This window comes from Cavia porcellus, unplaced genomic scaffold (assembly GCF_034190915.1).
Source record: "Cavia porcellus strain 051 isolate PalLab524CR breed Dunkin Hartley unplaced genomic scaffold, mCavPor4.1 scaffold_13, whole genome shotgun sequence".
Lineage (NCBI taxonomy): Eukaryota > Metazoa > Chordata > Mammalia > Rodentia > Caviidae > Cavia > Cavia porcellus.
In genome coordinates, this window is record NW_026947496.1 from 31,938,611 (window position 1) to 31,951,104 (window position 12,494).

The window sequence follows — 12,494 nt, forward strand, 5'->3', positions numbered from 1 at the left end:
CATCACTCTGGAGAGAGAGACTGAGGCAGGAGAATGGCTAGAGGGTAAACAGTTCAAAGCCAGCCTGAAGGGCATAGCCACACTCTGTCTCAAAAACCAAAAATATCACAAATTTGATCCCCCGGACAAGGAAATAAAAATGAAAACATACAAAATCTATTAGCTACTTTGTACCAGTAAGTATGCAAATACCACAAATTGAACGTATATCTTAAACACCCTTAGTCAAATACCATACCACTACTAAAGATTTTCGTCAGTAGAACAACTATACAATATTTATTTCAAGTATCTCCAGCCAGGTGTGGTGGCAAACACCTTTGATCTAGCACTTGGGAGGCTGAGGCAGAAGTATTTTGAGTTCAGGGCCAGCCTGTGCTACATAATGAGTTCAAGAACAGCCTGAACTGCATAGCAAGTATATATACATACATACACATATATATATATATATATATATACTATAATCTCAGCCCTCAGGAGGCTGATGCAAGAGGATCCCTACCAGTAGGAGGCCAACCTGGGCTATTTTACTGAATTCAAGACCAGCTGAAACTACATAGTGAGACTACCTACAAAAAAAAAAAAAAATCATATATACATATGTGTATATGTGTTTCCAAAGATTGACAATTTCAGCATTTCTGCATTTTTCTTTTTTTCGTACTGGAAATTGAACTCAGGGCCTGGAGCTTGCCAGGCAGGTGCTACACAGCATTCCCATTTTGCAGGCTTAGTAATTTGTGAGCTAGTTCCTATTGTGTGAAGTTTCACCATCCTATTTGATGGCAGAATATATAGTAATTGCCATCTGTAAGTCCACCAAGGAGGTTGTAGACCTCAGTAACTACTGAGGCAGTTGTAGGTCTGCATTGTAGCAGTCACCATTTATGTGTACAGCGAAGATTCACACTGCTGCAGGAATTCATTTTATAAACACAGGGTGCTTATAAACAACTCAGTTCTAAGCATTTTACAAATACTAATTTAATCTTCAAACAATGTTATTGATATAGAGATGATATCTATATCATCTAACCTCAAGTAATCCAAATAATATAAGGGAAATATAACTCAACTTGCTAGATGTCTAGTACTTGAATTTATGTTCCCCAAAATCGAAGAATGAATTCTCTCTCTCTCTCTCTCTCTCTTTCTCTCTCTCTCTCTTCTCTCTCTCTCTCTCTCTCTCTCTCTCTCTCTCTCTCTCTGAAACAGGGTCTCAATTTGCAGTTCAGGAGCTGGGCTTGAACTCATGGTATAGCCCAGGCTAACTTCAAATTCTCATCAATTCTCCTGCCTCAGCCTCCTGAGTGCTGGAATTACAAACATGCACCACCACACCTGGCTCAAAGAATGAATTCCAAGAAACAACAGAGGTTAAGAGCAGAAAATACTTACTGAGGGAAGGTAGCTTCTGCCAAAGAGAAAGTAGGTTGCCCATGAGCCCAGTTCTCAAAGGAAGTTTTATAGAGCAGAATCAAGAAGCAAGTATAAGGTAGAACAAAACTATGATCAACCAATAAGATTACTAATATAGTTGCTTAGGTAATATTGATCCAATGGGGAAGCAAGTCACATAGCAACCATGCACAGAAAGAACAAGACCTTTCCTGGAATGGATGGGTCAGGGTCTTGGTCCTCCATGCAGGTGACTGATGTGTATTTAAAATATCAATCATTGCTGTTTACTCCTGAAGTAGATGTAATTTCATTTTTGTCTTGAGACCTGGCCTTCAATGAATGTGTCTCCTGCTACAGGTGTAATGTGTTCACCATCTTCTGTACTGACTCCTTGAAGGGCCTAGCCCTGTCTGACTGCCTCTACTATTTTTACCTAACTTATCTGTCTTTAATACTACCAGGTGGGAATTATTATCCAGTCCATTTAACAGGAAATGACACAAAGAAAGTGAAGCAGTGCGTGTCCCGCTTATTAAAATGACATGATCAGTAGCACTTGCTGCCTAGATTTACTCTGGCGTGAGCATAGGCTCATATTCCTCAATACCAGGAATTATTCTGGGTTTGATTTGAATACTGCACCCTAAGCAAGAACACAGTCATAGATACTGAAGGATGAGGCCATGTGTGGTGGTGCATTCCTGTAACCTCAGCACCCAGGAGGCTAAGACAGGAGAATTGCAAGTTGAAGCCCCACTTTTCACAATTGAGACACTATTTCAAAACAAAGCATGAGAAAAAACTGATGGTGTAGCTCAGCGTGAAGACCCTGGATTTAATCCCCAGTCCCTACCCCTGCAAAAAAAATTATGAAATGAAAATTAAAAGTATCCTCATCTCCTAACACTATTTGGCGTTGCTCTTGCTTCCCTTTGTTCTTCTAGGACTGTTTCCTTAAACTATAAAGCAGCTGCGACTGACCACTGACCAGAGACTCAATAAATACCGATAAAATGCAGAGAGTAAGTGCCAGGGCAGAACTGAAGAGGAGATAAATTTAGAAATGACTCTGTTGGGAAGCAGTGAAAGGAATTTACCTTCACAAGACTAGCTCTATTTCTCCTTTAAAAATGTTAAAAATTCACATCCAAGTATCTTTTCTGCATAGGAAGTCAAACATCTGATTGTAAAGAATGACTTCTTGTCTCCTCATCAGTGACAATCTTGTTTGAATGCGTTGCAGAGAACAGAAAAATCACAAGTACAACATAGGCATTCCACCAAGATAAACAGGAAAGCGATCTTGGAGTTCTGGGAAAAGCAGCTGAAAATCTGAGCCATTTTCTAACTATAGTTTTGGATTGTGCACATACAGTAGGTGTCACTGGGAAGCCGCACCTGCTGTGTGTCCTGGGTACTGCTGGACACTTGCATGTACAGTGGACAGCCCAAGGACATGATGTGGCTCCACCATCGGGAATCTGTACGTGATATGTCTTGTTTCTCCTTTTATTGTCCATTCTTCCTCCCCTCCCTTCAACCTTGCCTTCCCTCCTTTTGCACAAAAGCTTTGTTTCTGTTTTTTCTCTGTGTTCTTCTTTCTTTGCACCTTCCCCCTTTCCTTGTTCTCCATCTCACTTGAACATTTTCTTCCCATTTCCCAATATGTTTTATACATTTTTGTCCTTATTTGCACGAAAGCTAAAATTTTTAAGTGAAGCTTGTTTCATTTATATAAACAAGAGCATGGCTATCCCACTCTCTGGCTTCCTGTGTCACCTCTCAGTCTCCTCTTGCTATGATATCACCACCATGTGGTGTAGCCAGAGCCCTTGCTAGAGACAGCCTCATGCTACACAGGCTGTTAGCTTCCCAATCCATGAAATAAGTAAATCTCTTTCTTGACAAATGGCCCAGCCTCAGGTATTTTGTAGTAGCAACGGAAAATGGACAAGGAAAGTGTTTTAGAATTCAAATGGAGTCAGGTATATTCAATTTGAAATTAGTCAAAAAATCCGTTTGTTTTTCTTTTACCTCAGTTTATACACTCTACAATGAAAGCATGAATTTCTTCAGGGTTCTTAATAAAAAAGAAGACTGAAGTTCAGTGATATTGGTCACCAGATCCAGTGTTTTGTAGAAGCATTTGGTGATCACAAAAGGCCAAGTCATGAATAGATTTGTTTTTTAAATTTTTTTTGGTCAAGATCTTGCTATGTAGCCCCAGTTGGCCTCAAATTTGCATCCATTCTTCTGATCAATTTCCTAAGTGCTAGGGTTACAGGCATGAACCACCACACCAGCCTCAGATGTGTCTTTATGTCTTCCTTTTCTCACCTCATTATGCCTACATTTTCTTTTATATCCATGACCATATTTATAAAGATATTTAATTTTTGATTTTTTTTTGCAGTGTTGGGAGGTCAAACCCAGCAGGTTAGGCAAATATTGTCCCACTGAGCCACACTCCTTGCCCTTACAAAAAATGGTTTAAAGAATTTGCTGCTAATTCCATACTGTTTCTGAGTCTGTGGCAATTAGATCAATTTCTTTTCCTTATGAATCATGGGGGTTTTTCCCCATGTTTAATTTTTGTCTGGTTGGGGTTTGTTTGTTTGTTCTGAGACAAGGTCTAATTATGTGATTCAGGCTGCCCTTGAACCCTCTATGAAGTCCAAGCTATCCAGGAATGTGTAATCTTCCTACCTCAGGCTCCTGAGTGCTTTGATTATATGTGTGCCATCATGCTTTTTCATCAATTTTGTTCATTCATGTTCATTAATTTTTACTTGGACAATAGACATAATGAATGCTTTGTTACTGAATTTTATCTTTCCTTAAAGAGGGTTGGATTTATTCTGGCAGGAAGTAATAATCCTTTTTAGAAACTCTTTTAAAGTTTTGAGAACCAGGTGTTTTGGAACATACCTGTAATCCCAACACTTAGGAAGCTGATACAGAAGATTGCCAGGAGTTTGAGGTCAACCTGGAATACATAGTGAGTTCAAGAGCAACCTGGACTACACCAAGAGATCCTGTCTCAAACAAACAGAAAGAAAAAGGCTTTGTGCTCTGTCCTTGACAAGTCTAGTGCCAGTCTAATTTACTGTTGTAAGTAACTTCATCTTTATGCCTGGAACCTGAAGATGTTTCCTTTGTCTTTAAAGTCTCATGTTTTTTCCCAAAGCTGTGTCTTAGACTTGAGATCACAATAGGTCATTTTCCCCATGAATACCATGGGCCTGCTCAATATTTATATTTAAGCTTCCTCAGTTTTTGAAAGATTTTTGGAATTCAAATGCAAAGTTCTTTTTCATTTGTTTCATTTCCTTCTTCAGAGACTCCAATGATAAGTATGTTATGTTTTTTTTTTTTTTTTATGTTGTTCATTTGTTTGTTGCAGTTGGAATTGAATTCAGGGTCTCCATACTGAGCTACATGCCCAGTCCTTTTTCTATGTTTTATTTTGAGATAGTCACTGCATTCCCCAGGCTGAGCTCAAATTTGCAGTCCTCCTGCTTCAGCCTCTGTGAGTGCTGGGATTATAAGCATGTATCACCATGCCTGATTGTGTGTTGTTTTCTATTCCTATCACATTCTCTGTAATCTGTTTTTCACTGTCTTTATTCAAGTTCCATTCTCTTGATGGTTTTGCTAACTTTCTTCCATGATTTTTTGTTTTGTTTTGTGTAGATTTTTATTTGGACTCTTCTTTGGAGAGCCTCTTACAGTTTACCTTCAGCTTTTTAGATGCCTATTCCTTTTTCTTCATATACTTTCTTGAGTTTCATCAACTATTGTTGAGAGTCTTCTTGGCTTGTTTTGTTTTGTTTGGTGGAAGCAAGGTAGAAAAGAACAAAACATCTTCTTAGTCTTCGCATTTACAGCCTTAAAAATTATCTTTAATTTGAGCATGGCGGCACATACCTGTAATTCCAGCTCTTGGGAGGCTAGGACAGGAAGATCACTGCAAATTCAAGGCCAGGCTGGACAACATAGCAAGACTCGGTCTCAAAAAAACAAAACTTTGCATGCTTATCAGAGAATGTATAAACTAAAATAGAATTTGTGATACACTGTTCTGCTTCATAGTTGGTGTGGAGGCAGAACTTCCATCACCTACAAGTATGATTCCTAGTTTCTTGAGTTGGTCCTCTATTTCCCTCATGTGGAATGGGTTGGGTTTGGTTTTGCCCAGCCTTTTTGGGGGCATGGTAAAGGCCTAGTTTAGCCAGAATACAGAAATGGAGTTTCTTGGATTTCTTTTTTCTTTTTTTAGAATAGGGGTTGGTTTGAGACAAGATCTTATTATGCAGTCTAAAAAAGCCTTGGGCTCTTCCTCTAGCCCTGGCTGGCCTTGAACCTATGGTCCTCCTATTTCAACCTGTTGAGTGCTGGGGTTAACAAGCCTATGCCATTGGACCCAGCTGCTGCAGAGCGGCTTTGTTAAATGAGCAGCAGTGGAGATGCTGCTGCACTGCAGGAAGGATTTGGGTTCAGTCCCCAGAACCACACCCACCCACCCAAAGATGTGAGACTTTTAAAAGGTGAGTTAGCCATGGGTCACAGAGCTCATGCTTAGAGATCAGGGGCCATGGAGCTTCTAAAGTTAGAAGGCAGATCCATCTCTTGCCTAGTCTGACCCTTCTCCCCTCTACCCTGAGATGATGTAGAAAGAACACCCTCAGTAGGACACAGAGGTTTGACTGGGGCTTCTGAAGCTCCAAAACTGTGAGCCAAATAGATTTCCACTCTTTATAAATTACCCAGGCTTGAGCATTCTATGACAGCAGCAAAAATGAACTGCAAAGGGGCTGGGGATTTAGCTCAGCGGCATAAGCACCTGCCTTGTAAGTAGGCGGTCGTGAGTTCAATCCCGGTACCGATAAAAAAAGAAAAAGACAAAAAAAAAAAAAAAAAAAAAAAAAAGACAAAACCTGAAAGCCACGGCATCCCCAGAAACCACAGGAGCCATCTTTTGCAGATAATGGCGACTAAGAATAGCTCCCTCTTTTTGACATCTCGGTGAACCAATGTTCAGCGTTACATCCTAAGAACCACCAGCAATTATGAAACAATTATGAAAGTGATTAATGACACTGTAAGCTCTCTTCTTTAAGTTCCAGCAAACACCCTTCTTTTATAGTAGCTGAAGCTACTCCTTTCTGTATTGGAAATGCACAGAGCTTGTGCGTCCACAATGAAAATTAAGCTGATTTCTGAGCTGAACAGATTCCAACCAGTGTTCAAGGTGAAGATGCAGAAAGAAGCAGGCATGTTAACAGCACTCACTGAGTGTGCTGAGCAGTGAAGACAGCGAAACCTCCTTGCCATAGACAACATGCTTCTTAAACTTCTAAAGGACATTTCTTTAGCCCTGTACATAGTAAACATTCCAAAAAATCAGTTTTTTCTTTTCTAAATTTAAATGAGATTTACTTTTAACTGATTCATGAAGACATAAAAACTGTACCTATTTATAGGTACCTTGGAACATTTAGATATGTGCATACATTGTGTAATATTTAAATCAGATAAGATATTTATATAAGCCTCAGTACAATCACAAAGGAAAAAGTCTATGATAGATACTAAAACAATAAAAATAAAAGGCCCAAAGTATGCCATTAGAAGCTGCCAAACCACAAAGGAAAAAAATCAGAGAAAGAAGAGAAGAACTAGGTATAGTGACACATGCCTGTAACCGTGGCACTTGGGAGGCTGGAGCAGGAGGATCGCTGTGAGTCTGAGGCCAGCTGGGGCTACATTAGCAAACTGAAGGCCAGTCTGCACTACCTAGTGACACCTTGTTTAAAAAAAAAAAAGGAAGAAGGGTCCATAAAGCAACAAAATGGTGCTACTTAAACCTGGTCATTCTGCTTTTCAGTCAGGCACTGAGTCGTTCTTCGGATCAAGTCTGGTGATTCTGTGGGTTATAAGAGAACATGGAGGCCCAGAGGAAATAGACCCTGATGGTGTCATCGAGAGCAACTGGAATGAGGTCGTTGATGGCTTTGATGATATGAATTTCAAGGAATCTCTTCTTCGGGGCATCTACGCTTACAGTTTTGAGAAGCCTTCAGCTATTCAGCAAAAAACTATTATTTCTTGTATCAAAGATCTAAAAGGTAGTTCTTGCCTTTGGAGATGATATGGGAGCAATTTGCCATGTCTACATTGGTAAAACAAATGTTCAAAATGAAAGGCAAATACTGTGGGCTGAAGTACCACGCATAGTTTTTGGTACATCAGGGAAAGTGTATGATGTGCTGAACAGAAGTATCTTTCTCCAAAATGGATGAAAATGTTTGTTTTGGGCTGGGGATTTAGCTCGGCAGCATAAGCGTCTGCCTTGCAAGCAGGCAGTCGTGAGTTCGATCCCAAGTACCGATAAAAAAGAAAAAAAAAAAAAAAGAAAATGTTTGTTTTGATGAAGCAGATGAAATATTGAGCCAAGGGTATAAGCATCAAATCTATGAAAGTTTCCAAAAACTAAATACAAATATTCAGGTTGTGTTGCTTTCTGGCACAAGGTCAGCTGACGTGTTAGAAATGACCAAAAGATTCATGAGCGATCCAGTTGAGATTCTGGAGAAGAGAGAAAAAGTGACCCTTGAAAGAATCAAACAATTTGACTTTAACATTGAAAAAGAGGAACAGAATATAATTTGTGAGTTGTGTGAGATACTCACCATCATGCAGCCTTATTTTTCTCAATACCAGGGGCAAGGTGGATTGACTCATTGAGAAAATGCATGCCAGGAACTTCACAGTTTCTGCTTTGCGCAGTGACATGGATCAGAAGGAGAGAGATGTTATCATGAGGGAATTCCGGTCAGGGTCAAGCTGGGTTCTGATCACTTCTTGACTTGTGGGGTTGATGTGCAACAAGCGTCTTTGGTTATAAACTAGATCTATCTTCCAATCATGAAAACTATATTTACAGAATTGGCAGAGGGGGTCAACTGGGGAGGAAAAGGTGTAGCTATGAACTTTGTTCCTGAAGAAGACAAGACGATTCTTCATGATACTGAGACTCTGCAATATTATAGTGGAAGAAACGCCTGTGAATTCAGTTGATCTCATTTCATTGCTGGGATGAGATAGTTTTGAAAGCAGTGCTCACTGTTGCTGAATAGAAAATCACAATGTGCACTGTGCTTCTGTGGGAATTTTTGAATCTTTTCTCAATGCTCATAACAGATCAGAAATACAGATTCTGATAGCAAAGCAACAGTAACTATGAGTTCTTGTGAGGGAAGTCATTGTCTTTATCCTCTGTAGAGTTAACTGTTGGGGTGGGTATAAAAGATGGGGGTCTGTAGAATCTTCCTGGCTTAGAGATTTATTTCTTTAATTCTGTAGAAATGTTGTATTAGATGTTCTTTGCCATTTAATAATATATTTGTGGGCTAAAAGATGTAAACGCTATATAAAATCAGCCAATTATCGAAACTAGTGTATCTGCCTTTATTGTGTTTGTCTGTAGCCTGAATGGAAAGACTTTTAAAATTGATTTCTTAAGAAAACTTTGGAATGCATTTTGTTTGAGTATTGTATTTATTCAATAAAATATCTAACTAGTGCTAAGTGGGAACTGGCCCCTGTTGCTGAACCCCGGCAAATGATTGTATCCTACATAGGGTTAAACTTCCAGTAAAATTGCCACAGTGGATGTCTTAATGAAGTTCTGATGTTAAATAAATTGTATATTCATTTTAAAAGCAATAACTAAAGCCAGGTGTGGTAGCTCACGCTTGTAATCCCAGCACTCACGAGACTGAGGCAGAAGGATCACTGTGAGTTCGAAGCCAGCCTGGGCTACAAAGTGAGTTCGAGGCCAGCCTGAACTGCGTAATGAAACCCTGTTTCAAAAAAGGCAAAAATAAATAAATAGATAAAAGCAATAACTGGCTATTCTCAGCTGCTAACAATTTAACTTTGATTATATACATAATACCTCTATCAATAATTACTTCAAATATAAGTGGATTTGGGTCTCCAATCACAAGGCATACAGTGGCTGAATGAATTTAAAAAGTAATAAAAATCAAGACTTAACTCTAGGCTCCCCACAAGAGACTTATTTTACCTCAAAGAAGACTCAGAGACCAAAAGTAAAAAGGTACAAAAAGGGATCAGGGCTAAGCAGTACTTATTTCAAACAAAATAGACTTTGGTCAAAAAGTATAAAAACAGACCCAAACCAGATTATTATTTCGTGACAAAGGAGATGATTCCGTAAGAGGATATAAGGATTTCTCTTTAATGTATTTTTTTTCTTTTTCGGCATCAAAAGTTGAACTCAGGGCCTTGTACTTACTAGACAGGAACTGTACCACTGAACTATATCCCAGCTATATCCCTGGCCCGACAATTGTAAATACATATACACCCAGCATCAGAGCACCAAAATATGTAAAGCAGACACTAAGAGATTTAGGAGGAGACATAAACACTTGTAGGCCAATGTTCCCAGCCACCTGCCTCCTTCAAGCAGTCCCCAACTCCTAACAGCAAGTCAGCTGTAGTGCCTGTATCATCCACTGAGACCCTGAAATCCCCACCTATGATCATCTAAGGCCTTTGGAGAACATCTGGACATATCTCATCATTCAGGAAGCTGAGGCAAGAGGATTTCTGTGAGTTTAAGACTTGGGCTATACAGTAAATTTGAGCCCAGTCTGAGCTACATAGCCAGACTTTGTCTGCAAAAATAAATAACTAAATAAATAACCTGAGCATGATGTTAAGTGAAATGAAGCAGTGGAAGAAAGACAAATAATGTATGCTCCCACTCCCATATAGATTCACAGAGCGGAGCGGTGGTTGCCCAGGGCTGCAGGAGGGTAGATGGGATGGTAGAGTTTGTTGATTGCTGGGTGCAGTTTCCATTCTATGGAAGGAATAAGTGACGGGAATCTATTGTGCAGCCCATGACTAGGATTAATAACAACATATTGTCTATTGTTAAAAGAGCAAAAAGAGAATTTTAAATGTTTTCAGCACTGAGGAATGATAAATGTTTGAGGTGATAAATATACTAATTAGCCTTATCTGCTCATTCCATAATGTATGCATGTATTACAATATCACATTGTACCTCATAAATACATACAATTATTGTCAATTAAAAATAAGATTTAAGAGACAGAATGGGAGGAGAGATCTGGCAACAATGCATGTAGGAGTTGACTCAGCAGAGGAAAGAAATAGGGTATCACAGGGCTTTCATTTTGCTGTTCTTTTTGAGACAGGGTCTTACAAGGTAGCCTAGGCTGGTCTCGAACACACAGCAATCCTGCCTGTGTCTCCGGAGTGCTGGGACTATAAATATATGTCCTGGCCACGCAAGCAGCTTCTGAAAGATGAGAGAAAGGGTATGTGTGTGTCTGTTGGCGGGCTGGGAAACCTTATCAAATGACCAGCAACCGTGGTTTTCCTGGAAGTTAGGATGCAGGAAAGGCGGGGCCGGGAGCTGGGGCGAGTCATTGCCTGAGGGCAGCCACAGCCACATTGCAGCACTGTGGTCGAGGTTGTGGTCACGGATAGAGATTTCCCTAGGATGAATCACAGGCCAGTTGTTAAAGTGCCTTGGTGCTACATCGCACTTGGACCTCAGTGGGTTCTGTGGCTGTGTACACCCCACAGCTGAGGCACTCTCTGACCATCACTGCAGGCTGTGGTGCCTTATGTAGGGGCAGGGTGTGGGGTACGTGTGTTTGTGTGTGTGTGTAAGTTAGATGTATTGTGCATGCATGATGCGTGGCCTCGTGTATATGTATGTGGTGTGTCTCTGTGGTCTATTATGTGTAGTGCAATGGATGAGGGCTATAATCTACCTACATACAGACCCTACACCCTCAAGGAGGATGACAGACAGGAAGTTTCCAGCTACTCTCTTTATTTATTGTTCTTTCTTTGTTTTTTGAGACAGGGTCTTCAGGCTGGCCTTGAACACATTACTTAGTCCAGGGTGACCTCGAAGGACCTCATAGGAGTCCTCCTGCCTCTCCTGCAAAGTGATATGACAGCAGGTGTGTGCACCACCATGCCTGGCTATCCCATTCCTTAGGGCTAAGAAAAAGTAAATCCCACAAAATAATTGCTGGTAAGAAAGGCCTAACTTTGGCAACTGTGCTGTTCCAGAAGCACACTGGTCCTCATGTTCCTTTTGGTTAAACCCATCTACATGCCTTAGAGCAAGTATTAAGTTGCCTGGCAGTCAGGCCAATGACCTGGAAGTTTCCCTTTAAATACGTGCATGCAGTGAAGAAAAGTTCACACGGTAGAATATCTGAATGTCAAGATCTGGGATTTATTTAACATATTGGAAGACAAAAGAATTTTTGAAAAAACAGAGGAAATATTATTAAACATTTTAAGAAAGGGATAAATGAAAACACAAATATCTCTGCTGAAGGGAATCATTGGCTTAAAGAAGTTAGTCAAGGGGCTGGGGATTTAGCTCAGCGGCATAAGCGCCTGCCTTGCAAGCAGGCAGTGAGTTCGATCCCCAGTACCGATAAAAATGAAAAAAGACAAAAAAAAAAAAAAAAAACATAAGCGCCGTTCGATACCTGGTACCAATTTAAAAAAACAGAAGTTAGCCAAAAGGTGTTGTGATATCTGCTTCTCATGTGGGAACCAGGTAAGAAAGACCATTATACAAACAAATGGGATAAGAGTTTGAAAACGGAGAAATGTATATCGATGCTAGAAGTAGGATTCTACAGAAATCTCAAGTAGAAAAATATCCCTAATGAGCCAGGGTTGGTGGGGCATGCCTATAATACTAGTGTTTTGGAGGCTGAGGCAAGATTGCCACAAGTTTATAGCTGGTTTGGTTTGCATAATGACTTCAAGACCAGTCTGAACAACATAGTTAGACCTTGTCTCAAAAAACAAACAAACAAAAAACTAATGAAAAGAGAAGCAGTGAAGGGAAGGTAAAGTTGTTTATTGTTGTTGTTGTTATTATTATTTTGTTTTTTGAAACAAGGTAGAACAGGCTGTTCTTAAACTCACTGTGTAGCCCAGGCTGGCCTCAAGCTCATAGTGATCTTCCAAAGTGCTGAGATTGTAGGCCT

General features: G+C 40.0%; 1 pseudogene; it reads left to right on the forward strand.

Annotated features, from left to right (window-relative positions):
• Positions 1 to 7,541: 7,541 nt before the first annotated feature.
• Positions 7,542 to 8,975, forward strand: LOC100726856 (eukaryotic initiation factor 4A-II-like; annotated as a pseudogene).
• The last annotated feature ends 3,519 nt before the right edge of the window (positions 8,976 to 12,494 follow it).